Source organism: Betta splendens, chromosome 10, assembly GCF_900634795.4.
Source record: "Betta splendens chromosome 10, fBetSpl5.4, whole genome shotgun sequence".
Taxonomy (NCBI): domain Eukaryota; kingdom Metazoa; phylum Chordata; class Actinopteri; order Anabantiformes; family Osphronemidae; genus Betta; species Betta splendens.
In genome coordinates this window covers 10,531,765-10,547,249 of record NC_040890.2, presented here as the reverse complement: position 1 = coordinate 10,547,249, position 15,485 = coordinate 10,531,765, and the positions used below count along the sequence as shown (strand labels likewise).

General features: G+C 47.5%; 1 protein-coding gene across 2 annotated transcripts in view; it reads left to right on the top strand.

Annotated features, from left to right (window-relative positions):
* The window catches only part of LOC114864077 (A disintegrin and metalloproteinase with thrombospondin motifs 2-like), a 74,861-nt gene that overhangs the window by 17,497 nt on the left and 41,879 nt on the right, over positions 1 to 15,485 (top strand). The gene's annotated exons all lie outside the window — the stretch shown is intronic.

Here is a 15,485-nt window from a genome sequence, read left to right as displayed (position 1 = left end):
TTGCAGTTTAAATGTATGTAAGATAAACATTAGGTTTACATAACAGTCTGTTTTTCATTTCCTATACATCACACTGAGTGTGTGTGTGTTTTCAGCAAACTCCAGAGGCGGTGGCCTGTTCAATAGAAGAAGCCAAAAACAGTAGAAGTGAACGTCTCCACAGTTCTGATCTGAGAGTCTGTCACAGGAGGCCGGGCCGCATTTCAGCACATTTGGAAACATGATGGCTCACGGCCATCAAGGCTGCTGAAAAAGGAGGCACACTGTAGCTTGACTTTATATCTCCACACCTCAGACAGCTTGATTTAAAAACAAACGTCTGATTGGTGTGGTTTTAAGGCCTAGAGACCTCGGAGGATTGTATCTCACCTCCTGACTGTAAACGCAGCCTGTTGCCTCCGTCAGGGCGGTTGTTCCATTTCCAAATGCTCCCTGTGGAAACGGGGATCAGATTTTATCATTCCTTATCCTCTGGATTTTTATTTTTCTTGCTGAAACATGGTCTGGTGTTGATATTTCTCTCTACCAGCATGTTCCCAGAGCTCGTCTAGTTTGGTGGAAGACTTATACTCTATATACTACACTCTATGGAGTTGTCACTATGTCATTGTAAAGTTCTGTTTGCTTTTCAGTCCCTCTGGGTTTTATAAAGCTGTTATTTTGCAGACCTAGTTATTTATAAAGCAGATAAAAATGGGGATTCTTATGTTTCAAATACCTTTGAATAACTGACCAACAACCACCTTTCTGGTCGCTAGCAGTTCGGTGCTTGATGCTACAAAGAAATAAATACTTTCTTTCATATATCACAATGTAAAACCCTCCTCATGTTGCCTTTTTCGTGCCAGCAATGACAAGAGGAATGAAGGCTCTCAAATTCTGCCAACACACACACACACACACACACACACACACACACACACACTGGCAGGTAGCTTCAGTATCCGGTCCCCTCTGCTGCAGCGCCAGCCGTGCCAGAGGCCTCTCGCTTGGGTTTGAAGTGCAACAAGCTGCCTCTGTCCTCACTCACGCCGCAGACGAGGAACCTGAGCTTGGCATCGGGAGAGAGAAGGGGCATCCCAGTGAGAGCGGCCACAGGAAACAGAGGGACACGGCCACGTAGAGAGGGAACAGACATGGCTCGCACACAGAGGAGCTTGTTGTGATCTAAAAAGCAGAAAGAGCCTGCCAACATCCATTAGAGCATCAGTGTCACCTTCACTGTGTCTCGTGTGTGGATGGAATATTTTTGCAGGTCAGCTAAACAGTTACTTTATGATCATTTTCCTAAATCCATGCCATTTGTCTCCTCTTTGTCATTTCCTTTTTTTTCAAACATTCATTTCATTCTAATCTGTGTTAAAGTTGTGATTCTTCTTGTCGTGATCGTGTCCCCAAACCAGCGCAGTCCAATATGTGATGCTGTATTTGCCCAAAGGCACAAAATCTTCAAGTGCTGATCTGATGCTTGTCTGTCTCTGTTGGGAGCGACTGGACCAGTTCAGAGTTGGACTTAAAATATTCAAAATAGGCTTAATGTTAATGTTGTTAAATGTTTAACAATTTCAAAAGCATAACATGTCCAGACAGAAAACACAGACAAGTCTAGATAGACACTTAATGAGTGCACTCAGAGAGACACACACATTATATTCACACAGTCAGACAGAGGAAAGATCAGAGATCAGATGTACACAGACGGTGCCGTTCACATCTCTATTGGCATCTGGACCAGAAGAGGAGACATCAGGTAATTAAAAAGCAAAGGGAGAGAAAGAACAAGAGGGGGCGGGAGCGGGGGCGCTGGGGAGAGTGGGAGGGAAGGAGGAAGAGGCCAGTGGGGAGACAGATAATGGACAACCTCATGCAGCTTCGCCTCAACACATAACTTGTCATTAGCATCGGCTCCAGCAGCCGCCATGTTAAAGCCCATGGGTTCTGCCACTTAGGTTCCGCACAGAAGAATCTCCTGGAGGCATTGCGACTCTTAGACGGGCCTCCGTTTGCCTGCGTCGTCCTGTCCGTCGCCTCCAGTGCGGACTCACAATGTGTCCACGTGCCGTCCAGCAGTTAAATATTAAGCTGGCGACGGGGATCCGCCTCCTCCCACGTTCTTCGAGGCCGACAGACGAGGAGGAGTGAGCGACAATGAGGTTCCGTCATGAGAATGCAGCATGTTGTTTGTTTGCTGTTGTTATGGCAACGATGAGTGAAGTTAGCCTGTGTCAGGTACCTGTTGGCGTGATCCGCGTCTTTGAAGCCGACAAGCGCTCGAAAAAACACACTGAGGAATTTGGACGGTTCACTTTCACACACCCACACAGGCTGAGACGCACACGCACACACACACACACACACACGCTCGGATATAAGCACCACACAAAGTATCAAGATGGACTCGCACAAAAGTGTTGAAATCTAAGTTGACTGTCAGTCAAAGTAGCGCTAACGGTACATGAGAACCGCGGCGGCCGAAGAAAATACTTAGCATAAAACTTTAAATAAGGCCTTTTGAGACTTCGCAAAAAGTCATCGGAGCAAATCTTGGTCTCTAAACCTTTGGCTGTAAACAAAGCGGGGCTGAGGTCCAACATGCCGGTTCCAAAATAAATAAGTAAAAGGAAAAGTCACACGCGCACATTATTCATGCGGCGCGTCCATTCGGACCACGTGCGCTGTTGCCCCGGTGCTGTGAGGGGGGGCGGAGCGGTGGCCCTCCCTCTGCTCCAACAGATCCGAAGTGAGTCTCTCTTCTGTAAGCTGCGTAAATATTTCAGCAGTTCAGGCGCCTGCGCTAAGCCTAGCCACAGCGCTAACATGTCATTGACCATTAGTGCTAACCTGCTGCTTCTGCTTCTTGGCTTTATCCTCTCCTCCTTTTGTTCCGCGCAACTTTGCTGTTGTGTGTTTTGGTGTTAGCAAGTCATTTTTAATGCAAAGTACCTGAAAGCGGCGCGTTTACGTCATGTCTACATTTCAAAATCCAGTAGTTAGCATGATTATTGTGCCGCAGGGCGGATGTTGACCTGATCAGAAAACGCTGGCTGTTGTCGGGAAAGGCTGTTGTTCATTTCCTGCCTCCGTCCGATGCTCATTGTTTAACCAGGCTCGCGCCAAAAGCTTAGCCATGTGGTTTTTATTGCAGCCATAACATGCACTAACTATAAAACGTCTGCATTTAATTGATAAACCATGAACGTTCTACTGGGTACACATAGTGATCCTTGTGATATGATTTTTTGCTTAACCTTTTACAGTGGACATGAAGTATACGCAAACATTTAAACAATTTTAGGAACACACACACACACACACACACACACACACACACACACACACACATACACTGGATCAATGCAGAGAACAACAAGTCGAGCTGTCAGCTGAGGCACAGTCTGAGTCCAATCGATCCACAAGCAGCCCTTACTGGTGTGCGCGCTCTTTGGGCTGGAACACAGACACACATGTACGCGTCAGGATCCATGAGCTTCAGGAATATTTTACAGCGGTTCCAGTGCCTAGTTGCTCATCTCTGCCACGTAGATGCTTTTGCGGGAACATCTGTTTATTTGCCGCGTGTCTGTCAGAGGGGGTTTCTGGCAAATATCGAGGGAGTTGAGGGGTAAAACAGGAATCTTTGAGAGTCCCAGCGCTGCACTTAACCTGCCACTGACTCAAACTGACACAAAGAGGAGACGGGATGAGCTGAACTCGTTGCTGGGTATCGTCAAGTCTTTCATGTCTAGAAGCTCCAATGAGGTATCCATGTCCAGTGTGTTGCTGCCTAATCATTCTCCATAGTTGGTTTTATGAAGAACCATTTAGAGCTTTGGTGTTTTGAAAGCTGGACAAAAGAAGCTTGAAAAGGTAAAGTTTATGTGATGAAGCCGCTTCTTCAGTGTCTAACGGCATCTTGTCAGTTCTGAAAATCAGTCTTGTCTGATTGTTTATGTCAATCAAGCCCTCGTAAATGATGGGAAACAGGGCTTTGATAAGGCTGAACCTGTTCTTTAGATTAGAAACGCACACGCAAATATTCCAAACTCAACGTTCATTAGCTTTTTCCGGAGCTTTTGATCATGTTACATCAAAAGGCTCCTCAGCAAATGGGATTGAATTTGTGACCCACGTTCCATAACACTTCATTACCCAATAACATCCTGTTGTGCAGTTTGTGTAGCTGCGTTTGCAATTACCCGGCCTATACAAAACCTTGAAAGAACTGACTCTAGATCTGTCATCATCCGGCTCCTTTAGACACATGCAAACGTACACTGATCAAGTGGTACAAAAACACGTGAACATCACGGAATCTGATTCGACCTGTCCCTGTAAATCAGTATTAACGAAGCAAATGAAAGTGGCGACAGCTGTAAAGTAAGGCAACAGGCAACTCCACCTAATCATACACAATCATCCTATTTTGGGAAAGTGGGGGTTTGAGGGTCATGCTGTTTGTTTCACGGCGCCTCTCCCTTCGCAGGCCGCTCTGAGCTGAACTGCTTCCACTGTTTGTGTTTGCTTCTGATAATGGCTCTGTCTAGAAGTAAAGAAAGGGTTATGTCTAAATGTAGTGTTTTAGCTAATTAAAGCTGAATTATTGATTCTCTAGTGAATTATGCAGACAGGAAAGTTGGCTATAGATACAATGGTAAACAGACACATCTGCACTAGAGAAGCAGACGCGATAGGGCCTTTATGGCTCTGGCCGTGTGCCAGCTCACCTTCCCCCTCCTGTCTCATTCCCTTTTCCCCATGTTTACATCATTCCCATCACTCCTAGCCTGATGTCTCTGTCCTTGAGTCTGCAGCGCTCATCTCTCTCTCTTTCCTTTCCTTCCTTCCTCCCTTCCTCCCTCGCCTCCTCCTTCCAGCCTTTACCTGCTGTCCTCTCCACTCTGTGCCGCACCTATTAGACTCTTCTTCTCCCTGTTGCTATGACATTAGCTAGCTGTAGCAGTGTCAAGCTGGTCTTGAGGGATGAGACTAAAGAGCTAACTCTTGCTCTTTTCATTTAATTACTCCTCCCTCTCTATCCCCTCGCCGCCACCCCTCCTCCCAGCCTCGTTCCCCACTATATCACACCCTGCCTTGTGCTGCCTCCCCTCCCTCCCCTCCCTCCCCCTCTGCCTCATCCTTATGCATCTTCTGTCAGTTACTCTTTTTCTACGTGACTCCGACTATCTTCACGTGTGCCTCCTCCCCGTCATCTTCTTCTCTGCAGCCTCTCTGGCTTCACCCTCCAAAACCCGTACAGTCACATAATATCACACCCACAACTTTCCTTTGAGCCTATTAGAATCATGTGGGACTCGTCAAATACATGTAAAGTGAGCTGAGTGACCGCGAGCGTGTCGCTAATGCTGCGCGCATGCGCGTGCATGCTAAGTGCGACTGTGTCAACTGTGCTCGTGTCCATTTCTGCGTTGGCCTAGGCTTGACCTTGATTACCACGGTGACGGTGAGCCTCCTCATTAGCGCCGGACTGGAGGAAACATTTGGGTAATGAGGGAACAGTATTGTCCTTAGGCACACAAACACACACACATACACAAATATAGATAGTTACACACACACACACACACACACACACACACACACACAGATGCCAATGCACCGCTTCGTATTAGTGCTTGAATGCACCTGCTGACACCTGCGCTTATGCAAGATCTCATACATAATCCTGAAGTACACACACACACACACACACACACACACACACACACACACACACACACACACACACACACACACACACACACACACACACACACACGCTCCTTCTGAGTACATCTCAGTCTCATGGCCCCCCACTCAGTTGTCTCGCCTCACCTTCTGTTTAGTGTTTTTTCTCTCCCACTCGCATTCTGCCTCTTCCCCCTCGTCCCTGTCTTCCTCTCTCTGTTCTGCCCACCAGACAGACCTTGTAGACCTCGCTGCCCACTGAGTTCCTACAGGCCTGGAACATCACAGTGTCGCCCTCTGGTGGTGGTGCTCACATCTCCGGCTTCAAGCATTTATGCGGAATTTCATTAAGCATAAATTCGAGTAGGATGCGACTCCCGACTGACCCGAGTTGTTGCTGTATATGCTGTGCACGCAAGAGCGTAAATGTCTCTGACTCGTTCCATAGCTAATCCGATCAGTATTGGCTGGCGTGTTCCTTGATCGGCCTCAAGATGTCACTACAATAAATTGAGCTTTGAATGTGAACTTCCTCCTGTATTGTCCTGCAGCAGGAGGAACCCAGGGAGCACTGCCACGGTGTAGGGTCACGCCGTTAGCTATGACGACATGGACGTCTGTGAGCAATTTTGGTCTTGTTTGGTAAAAGCCAGTGGAGTGAGCTGTGATTACAGGGTGAATTGCGGAATGTTGGGCCACCCTCATGTGCAGTAGTGTGTTTCTCATCACGCGCACCATCGTCATCGTGTTGGACTCGCTTCCATTTATCTTTGGACCTACAGTAATAACTGTCCTCCTGGTTTGGTTTATCTTCCAGGACGAGGTCCTTTGATTTCACTCAAGACACACCCTTCATACTACGCCCTGCTCAAGCCTCCAAGAATGGCACTAAGTAATGAAGTAATATTGGCATAGTGAGCAAAAGGCAGTACTGCAGGCTGCCAACAAGCACGTTCCCACAGAGACTCATTGCAAAGGAGTGAGTGTAAAACAGAATACATTTTGTTTGAGTGCCCCAAACAAAGTAAATTGACTCCGTTTATTATCTAAATTTCATCCCTTTGGTCCATTATCACTTGAAAGAGTAATGGTATTATATTATTTTATCAGTCAGTCATTCTATTATATCCTCTCAGCTCTGGTGTTCGTGCTCTGTAGCAGCGTGAGGAAATTCCAGGTAACGTTTCATAGAAATGAATGATCAGAGTCTTTTAAGATGGAATCCTTTTCTGACAACCACACGCTACCACTGCACCATGGAGCCCACGTAACAGCTAAAGCGAAGCTTCGCTAAAGCTAAGCTTTGCTAAAGCTAAGCTTTGCTAAAGCTAAGCTCTGCTTAATAACAGCTTAGCATCTGAAGCTAAACGCAACACAGAATCAACAGGGGCTCGAGTAAGACTGACGTGTTTATGCCTTAGAGCCTTGGCAAGGCGAGCGTGTCAGCAGAAGGGTTGTTAGATTAACCCAGGTCTCCTTAACTAGTCTGGGAGCTAGATTAGTGATCTAAACACAACACAATTACCTCTGTCTGCTGGAAGCTGTTATAGTCTAGATGTCCTGCAGCTCCCTTCATTTGATTCAGAGATTGTTGAGGATTTCTGGGGTTCGGATCATTTTTATGCAGGTAATTAGAGACTATAGCTGATATGTGATGCCTCCTATAAGACACATTTAAAATACTGTCAACAACTGTCCTCATTTCCGGCCTGTTGCTGGTGTAGTTGATGATGATGTGTAGAAATAACCTGGGAGGAAATTATGTGTTGTTCATCAAACAAAAGGTTGTGCAGTGCATTACCAAATGATTGTTAGTAATTTCTCCACAAGGCTGCTCTGTAAATTAAGTGTTTACCTTCCTGCAGGAGTTGCAGTGATTTCTGGGTAATGGGCATGATCACAGGCAACTCAGACAGGAACATTACAATGACTGATCCGTTGATTAGTTGCATAACTATTTATGTATAACTAGAGCAGAACGAACTCACAGTATAGATTAGAAAGTCAAAAGAACCAGATATTACTAAAACTATAGTGTTTTGCATCATTTGATGATGATAAAAGTGATTGTAAGCGCAAAAAATCCTTAAAAATACTTGCCCCAAAAATCGTGGACTAGCCCTTTAGATGGGAGCGACCAAAGGCAGAAACATTCCTAAAAACACGGTGCAGTAAAGTGTGTTTCATATTTTCCACAAGGGCAGCACGATTTAAGTTAATTAATGTGAAGCATATTACTAGTCTTTGACATGGGAATGGGGGTTAATACCAACACTTCCCACTTTGCAGCTTTACTTTGGTATTTTAATCAATGTAAATGGCGAAGTTTGAGTTTTTGTTCTTGTACAGTGCTAGCACTGGGCTGAGATTCTTTCAGTTTCTCTGATCACACTGCTGCTGCTGACTTTCACTCATTTACGTGTAAGCAAGCATATGAAGGCGGAGATGGAAAGGAAAGGAATGTTTGACATAACAGGTAAATTCCTCCAAAGTGTCGATTTGTGTAGACGCCGCACACCCTTCTCTTCTCTGTCTGTCTTCCTCCTCGCCATCAGGCCAACAAGAGTCTGATTGATTCTCACAGTTTTCCTGCTTTGATTGCTTCCCTCTCTCTCCAAAAATAGAGAAGAGACATTAAAGAAAACAACTCACCCGCATGGCGCCAAGAGCTCCACGAATAATAGATTAAAAATCTAAATAAAATCAAATAAATGCCAAAGCATTGCTGGTAAATGATTTGATGCTATTCATTGTCTAAATTGAACATCTTTGCATTTTTTGAGCATCAGTTAAAATAATGGGATACATGGATTATGGGAGTGGGTTCCTTATGATCATTAATCAAGCAATGATTAATAAGTAAAAACATGCAGGGTGAATCACAGATCAACACATAAACAAAACAGAGAAGGTAAATAAACAAGATGATACTGATTAGTTGCTTACAGAACTCAAAGGAGATGTAATCATGACACAGCTGGGAGCATTTTGCCTGAGGATCAGACAGTATGAGACCGTTTAAAGGCAAGTCAGCATTAATTCATCTACTGTAGTGTGTTTTAAGCCCACGGAGAACGTGAACCCCAGTTACAGCATGTGATCGCAGGCCGCGCTCACTCAGCATTACGAGCCTTTCTCTTTGCCCAAACTTGTCCAGTAATTATGACATAACTACTGTATGTACACAATAAAACTAATAGGAGGCAGAAGATCATTTTTTATTCACATCAGGTTATTCGTATGAAGAACATGGAGTTCTAGTCCTTTCATGGAGGAGCACAGGAGGGAAAGGAACGTCGCACGGAGGCACGAGGCTTCGAACGCGACAGGCTTTGACGTTGTGCAGGCGCATAGCAACGCCGCTGCGTACGGACGCGCGCACGTTGATCCCGGGCCACAATAGTGCAGCAGGAGGCCGGCGGTCAAACACCTCCACCATCACACATTCAGTCCATCGCCACATGTCGAGGGAAATAAATGGAGAAGTGCTCCGCGGTGGTCAAAGAGACCGAAAAAGCAGACGGGACGTACAGTATTGGATCAGAACCACGAGGTCAGGAGATCTGCGAGAGAGGACGAATAACATGTGACGGTACAGAACGAGCCCGACTCTCACAGTGAGCTTGTTCTGATCGAGCCTCACATTGTGCCGTTTCACAGGCCTGGACCCCTTTGTGGGATTCTAAAATCTCCACATCCACTCCTGCCTCCGCTGGTTCCTCTCCACTCGCTGCTGTGAAATCAACAGGCCCGTCAGACCGATCCCGCGACCCCCTGGTGATGTTCGCAGACTCGTGCTTGCCTTTCTGTGTGCTAGCATGTGTAGGAGCAGCTTCCAGTGCGCCGGCACATGCTCGCCTCTCTGCCCGGACATTGGGTCAAAAAGGTGGAGATCGGGGGGGGGGGGACTGGTACCAGTTAGAGCCCACATTTGATTGGCTTGTGTTCCTGCCCCGGGGTGGTTTGATTGGCTGTCAAGTCCAGCAGTCAGCGCAGCGAGCAGGTAGGGGAGGGTCTTCGCTCGGCTCTGTTGCTAGGTTACAGGTATACCCAATAGATGTGGAGATACGGAGATGGAGTAGAGATACGGATGAGGTTGGGTGTGGATCTGTGTGTGGAGGGATTGTCATTGTCAGGGTGGGGCTGCTGCGACTGAGGGTCAGAGCCGAGGGAGGAATGTGACAGAAGGGAAGCGACAAGTGCAAGAGAACGAGTTTGAAATCAGAAGCATTTATAGGGCTTTAGAGCATCAGCTTGATTTATATATTTCAGGAGAAATATACAGAAAAAATATATAGTATTCTAATTTGTATATATAATATTTTTATAAATGTAAATCTTATAATTATTATATCTAATAATTAGATATATAATAATTGTTGTATATAACTTCATCACGGTCGCCACAGCCTCTCCCAGTGTAGTGGTGTAATTACGGCCGGCCAGCAGAGCCCAGGCCTGTGGTTGTTGTGTAATTCATTAAAGTGCTGTTGTATTAATGACGGAGTGCTTCAGACAACGCTGCTCCGAGTTCAGCTGTTGCTTTGCACTTAGATTGCAATCATAGAGCGGTCAGTCACCGCTAATCGGGGGCGTTTATCAATCTGGAGGACCACACACACACACACGCACACACACACACACACGCACACACACACACACACACACACACACACACACACACACACACACACACACACACACACACACACACACACACACACACACACACACACGCTGATCGATGACTGGGCCGGGCCGGGCCGGTGAGGAGGATTGATGGGTGTTTGGCTGTGAGTGTGTGTGGGCGCACACAGGCTGAAGATCTGTAAACATTAACCTCCAGCCGATCGGAAGGTGGGTCACTTTTCTTTTGTCTTGTCTCTGAAGAGGTTCTGTTTTCTGACATATTCCATAGTTTTCACACCTAAGAGCGATGCAGCGGGCTCCGCATACTGGCTCGTTCCACAGCTTTCGACGGCATCTCACTCTCCTCCTCAGCACATGGGATTTCCTCCGTTGTCATACAGTACAGGACACTCTGTCTGGTCCCTTTCGATCAGTCTATCTATACGGTCGCCACGGCAACCGAGCAAACTCCATCACCCAGGAAGACCATGTGGTGAGCATTGAGACACTGAGTCAGAACCAGCAGCCACCAGGTTCTAATTCGATCTGAACGCACCTGCAGCTGCTTCACTGTCACAAGTCTGGATTAAACCACAAAGAAACAAATAACGTTTTTAGCAGGCTGGAAGTGCATTTGATCCCAGTATGTCCTTCGTGTTGTACTGAACAGAACCCGGGCTCCTGCAGCAAACCTCCCACCTGTTTATAGCAAGCGCAGACATCTGTAAATACCGGAGACTGAGGGAAAGGAAACGTGTGGGGCGTGGATGCTCTTGATGAGCGGCTCCGCAAACGTTCCCCGCCGTCGTCCTGGCTCCTCGGCGCGGCTCAGGCCAAGAACATTTGGCTGTCTGGGAAAGCTGTCAGGCTGCCGAGGGAGGAGGAACGAAGGGTTTAGAAGACGCGGGAGAGAGAGAGAAAACATTCCAGTGCTGAGCTGATGCTTTTATATACTCGAATTCGTCACTTCTCCCCTTGCTCCTGCTTTTCTCCATGTGCGGTGCCCTGCAATTCCTCTCAGCTCTTTTTTTTTTGCCTTGTTCCTCTTTCCTCTAATTTCCCACTCCTCTACATTCTCACCTGTCATATTCACATTGTCTCCTTTTTACTCAGGCCTTTTCTACCTGTGGCCTCCTCCCAGCTGGTTCTCACACGTCCCTTCTGCTTTGACTCCTCGGCTAATACAGTTCCCACTCCGTGTCTTCGCCTCCTTTCCTCGTACTGCTGATTCACAATCTTTGTTTGGACACATAACAGAGGGAGGGAGCTTCTGTCCTGATGAATAACAACAGGAATTGGGCGAGCGAGATAGACGGAGATGAAAAGCGAGAACGGGATGCTGAGGCAGCCTCCTTTGCAAACTGTCTGGCTGGCTGGCACATTGTCTCGCAGTCTGTCTGCCAGACTGTCAGCGGCTGTGTTTCTGTGTCAACGCTCTCACCCTGAACCAAATTCTTCACAGATCACGCATTCAGTCTAACCAGGTTTGGCTTGCCACCGCTATTCTTAGGCTCCTGCCTCAATCCAGCGTGTTTAAATACTACGGCCCGCGCTGCGTCGTCTGTCTTCTTTTTTGCAGCACCTGGGCCTGTCTGCGCGCTCGCACATTTAAAGTGCCGCAACCACTTAGTATTATGAGAAGCGGAAAAGATGTGGAGCAAGCGAGGGTGGTATAATGGAAGTGTGGGGAAAAAAATGGAGGAGGAACCAAACAGGGCGGTGGAAAAGGAAAACTCATAGGCAGTCGATGCAGCAGCGAGGAGGTGAACGACTGCGATGAGTAGAAGAAGAAGTGCCTGACTCGCCTCCCCTCCACTCCTGTATTTTTTATAATGGCTTCTCTTTTTTCTTCAGCAGTTGGAGACAGTTGATCTCTGCGAGCCTGAGTGGAAATCTGAAACCTAGAATGACCCTGCGCCTGTGTGCGTGCGGGAGCGAGTCGGCATGTAGTTTGTGTGACACACTGTGAGAAAGAATGTAGGTCAAAGACGAACAATTTGCAAATGAGGCACAAACAGCAAGGAAATAGAAACTGAGGGGGGAGAGAGAGATTGTGTGTGTGTGCACGTGAGTGTGTGTGTGTGTGTGTGTGCGTGTGTGTGTGCGTGTGTGTACTAGGTTGTTTTTTGAGTGACACTTTTTAGGGACCACTCTATATAATGAGCTGTGCAGGGTGACGGGGACGGACCTCCATCCCTAAATCCTGCATGGCTTAAATCACACTGGCATCTTACACACACACACACACACACACACACACACACACACACACACACACACACACACACACACACACACACACACACACACACACCTGTGTGTCTGAGTAGTGGATGCGTGTGAGTGTGTTGAGTAAGAGGCCAAACGAAAACACTTGATAAATATTGTTTGCAGCGCCGTGTTTATTCTCCTCATTCTCGCTCCATATCTGTGATTAACATAATTGAGCGATCACCTCGCTCTTGGAGACGCTAAGAGAATAATTTCATTCACTTAATAAACCTGTCTAAATACTTAACCCTGATTGTGGTTCTCTCCTGGTTCCTGCTCTTTCTGCCTCTCCCTGAAGTAGCAACGAGGAGAGGTTCACAGAGTCATGAATGTCTTATGTATTTAGCTGCCGTAGCGTTTTAAATAGCTGCACTTCATATTACCTTCATAAATTTCAGAAAATCAACATTTTCCGCATAGTCATAATCCAAACAGAGAACCTGGCTTTCTCTGAGCTTAGCGGGGGAGTGCGGCGCTAACGCTCGCCGCTGATGCGATTAAGGCAAACGGCATTAACGTTGGCTGTGACGTGTCCTCGTCGTGTCTTTCTTCTGCAGCGTGTCTAATTTTTCCAATCAGCTTTACTATTGTACGCGTCTGGTTCCGCCTGTGACTCAAAGGGTGAATGAATTGGAGGGGTACCCAGTGTGAGTGAGTCACTATCAAAGCCCTGGCTGCTCCTCGCGGATGCGCGCGTGCCGCTGTGTGTGAAGGTAGCGGGGCTATGAATCAGATCAAATGCGCACACACACACACACACACACACACACACACACACACACACACACACACACACACACACACACTTTGATCCTCACTGCGACATCCGCTCCTCCGCTCCAACACCGCTCCTCTGCTTCTCCTCTGTCTCACGTGCCCCTCAGGACTCTCACCCGGGACTCGAGTTTCCCCGTCGAGATCTTCAAATAGAGCTTCAAACGCACAGGATCCTCCCGCTGTAATTGGACACTGGGCGCGTAGGCTCCAGATTTGGAGCCAGCCGACGGCTCTGGGGTCACAGAGGGAAGGTTGCGGTCCGCGCCGCCCTCTCAGCGGCCATGAGGCGACTAATAACTCTGTTATGATGTCAGATGAGGCAGAATCTGCTCATGTTTACTCTTCATTAATCTTGATAATAAATCACTCAGACGTAATTTGCATCATTATAGTAATTTACTCGGAAGAGTATTTATTTGAAATATGACCTGAAGCTGAACATTATGCTATTCTTAATTATAAATGGTAATTGCATTTTTTGTGGATTGACACTGTGGACCACATCACTGCTGATGCAACCACTGTAATAACAGATCAGCAAGAAATAGGACAAGTAATTAAATAATAACTCTCCGTAATGAATGATAGCAAAGGGTATTCGTGTGTAACCAAATGAGGCTGCTTGTACAGATCCAGATGCAAACTCCAAATCCACTGATGGGAGACGTCTCCTTCATCTACGGCCCATCGCTAAGCGGCTCCTCAGTAATGATATTCCTGTCATGTCGGCACGTTGGTGCTGCTGGTGGACGCAGTTCTGGACAGTCCTCCCCAGGAGCTGAGGACGACGCCTCTCACTATGGAAATGGTCTCAGACTCTTTGATTCCTTATTCACGTCGGCTTTTCAAAGGGCACGTCCAGCGTTTTTTTTCCCCCTCCCTCGCACCTTTCCCTCCCTCCGGTCGCCCGCCCCTGCTCTGATCGATCCGGCCGTTTCTCCCAGTCGCGCGTCATCTTTCCTTTGACACAGCCACCCTCTCCCCGCTGCTTGGTATTCTGAAGTGGGAATCCGCGCGCCATCGCGGATCCATCAGCTCCGATCTGAATGCCGCACCATGGCTGGGAGGAATGAAGGGATGAGGGGGAGAAGGGGGGGGGGGGGGGCAGGTCAGTGGTCGTCCTTCTGGGGCCAAAGCCTCTGGCTGTCAGCGGGAAAGAGAGGATGAGAGTAGTATGAGGCTAAACGAAAGCAATTCATTTCTCACAGTTCTGCTCAAATCGGTGTCTGGAGTGGTACAAACTATTCAATGAGTATAATACGGTACTGTAGCTAGAAGAATGAATGAATAGATCTGGTATCTGTTCTGTTCAGACGCCCTTACGTGAGTTTTCCACTATCATGGCGCCTCCTGCCCTTTTCAGACGTGACATGAACTGTTTGCTGTCGGTCAGAGACTCGTGTGGACTGTGCGTCTCTCAGCTACTGTCGATGAAGTCTCTGTGCAACGCGATGCGTTGCGTTCGCTGAGGAGCGACGGTGAGCGAGGCCGAGGCCGAACGCGACGGGCGCGACGGACGACCTGCTGACAAACACAAGCGTCTGCTGCAAGACGCAACATGTAAATCCAGCATAGACTGGGCGCGATCTGCTCCTCACTGGCCTTTAAAAACACTGGAGGGGGTAAAAAGCAGCTGAGGAGTGTGTGTGTGTGTGTGTGTGTGTGTGTGTGTGTGTGTGTGTGTGTGTGTGTGTGTGTGTGTGTGTGTGTGTGTGTGTGTGTGTGTGTGTGTGCTGTGTAATTTACTGTTGGGCTCCACATCCACACCTTTACCGTTCCCAAAGCAGCTCGACGGCACTGACACTGCTTCCTGCATCGCGCTCAGACCGCACGCAGCTTGTTTCACGCTTTCTCCCGTAATGTATCCAGTATTTTTTTATCATCAGCTCACTTTCCTCACTGGGGCTCATTCATCATGCCTCCCTCTCCTGTCACAACCCAGGGAGATACAGACACGCGGTGATCAAATCTGTGTCTCCTCTCTTCTTCATTTATCGCTGTCTGTCCTCTCTCCAGATCCTCTCGGCGCTCTGTGTGTGTTCCCCCTCATTGGTTTTCCTCTACGGCAACGCGTTGCCTTGGTAATTACCAGTTGTCTTAAACAGAATAAGAGAGAGTGACGG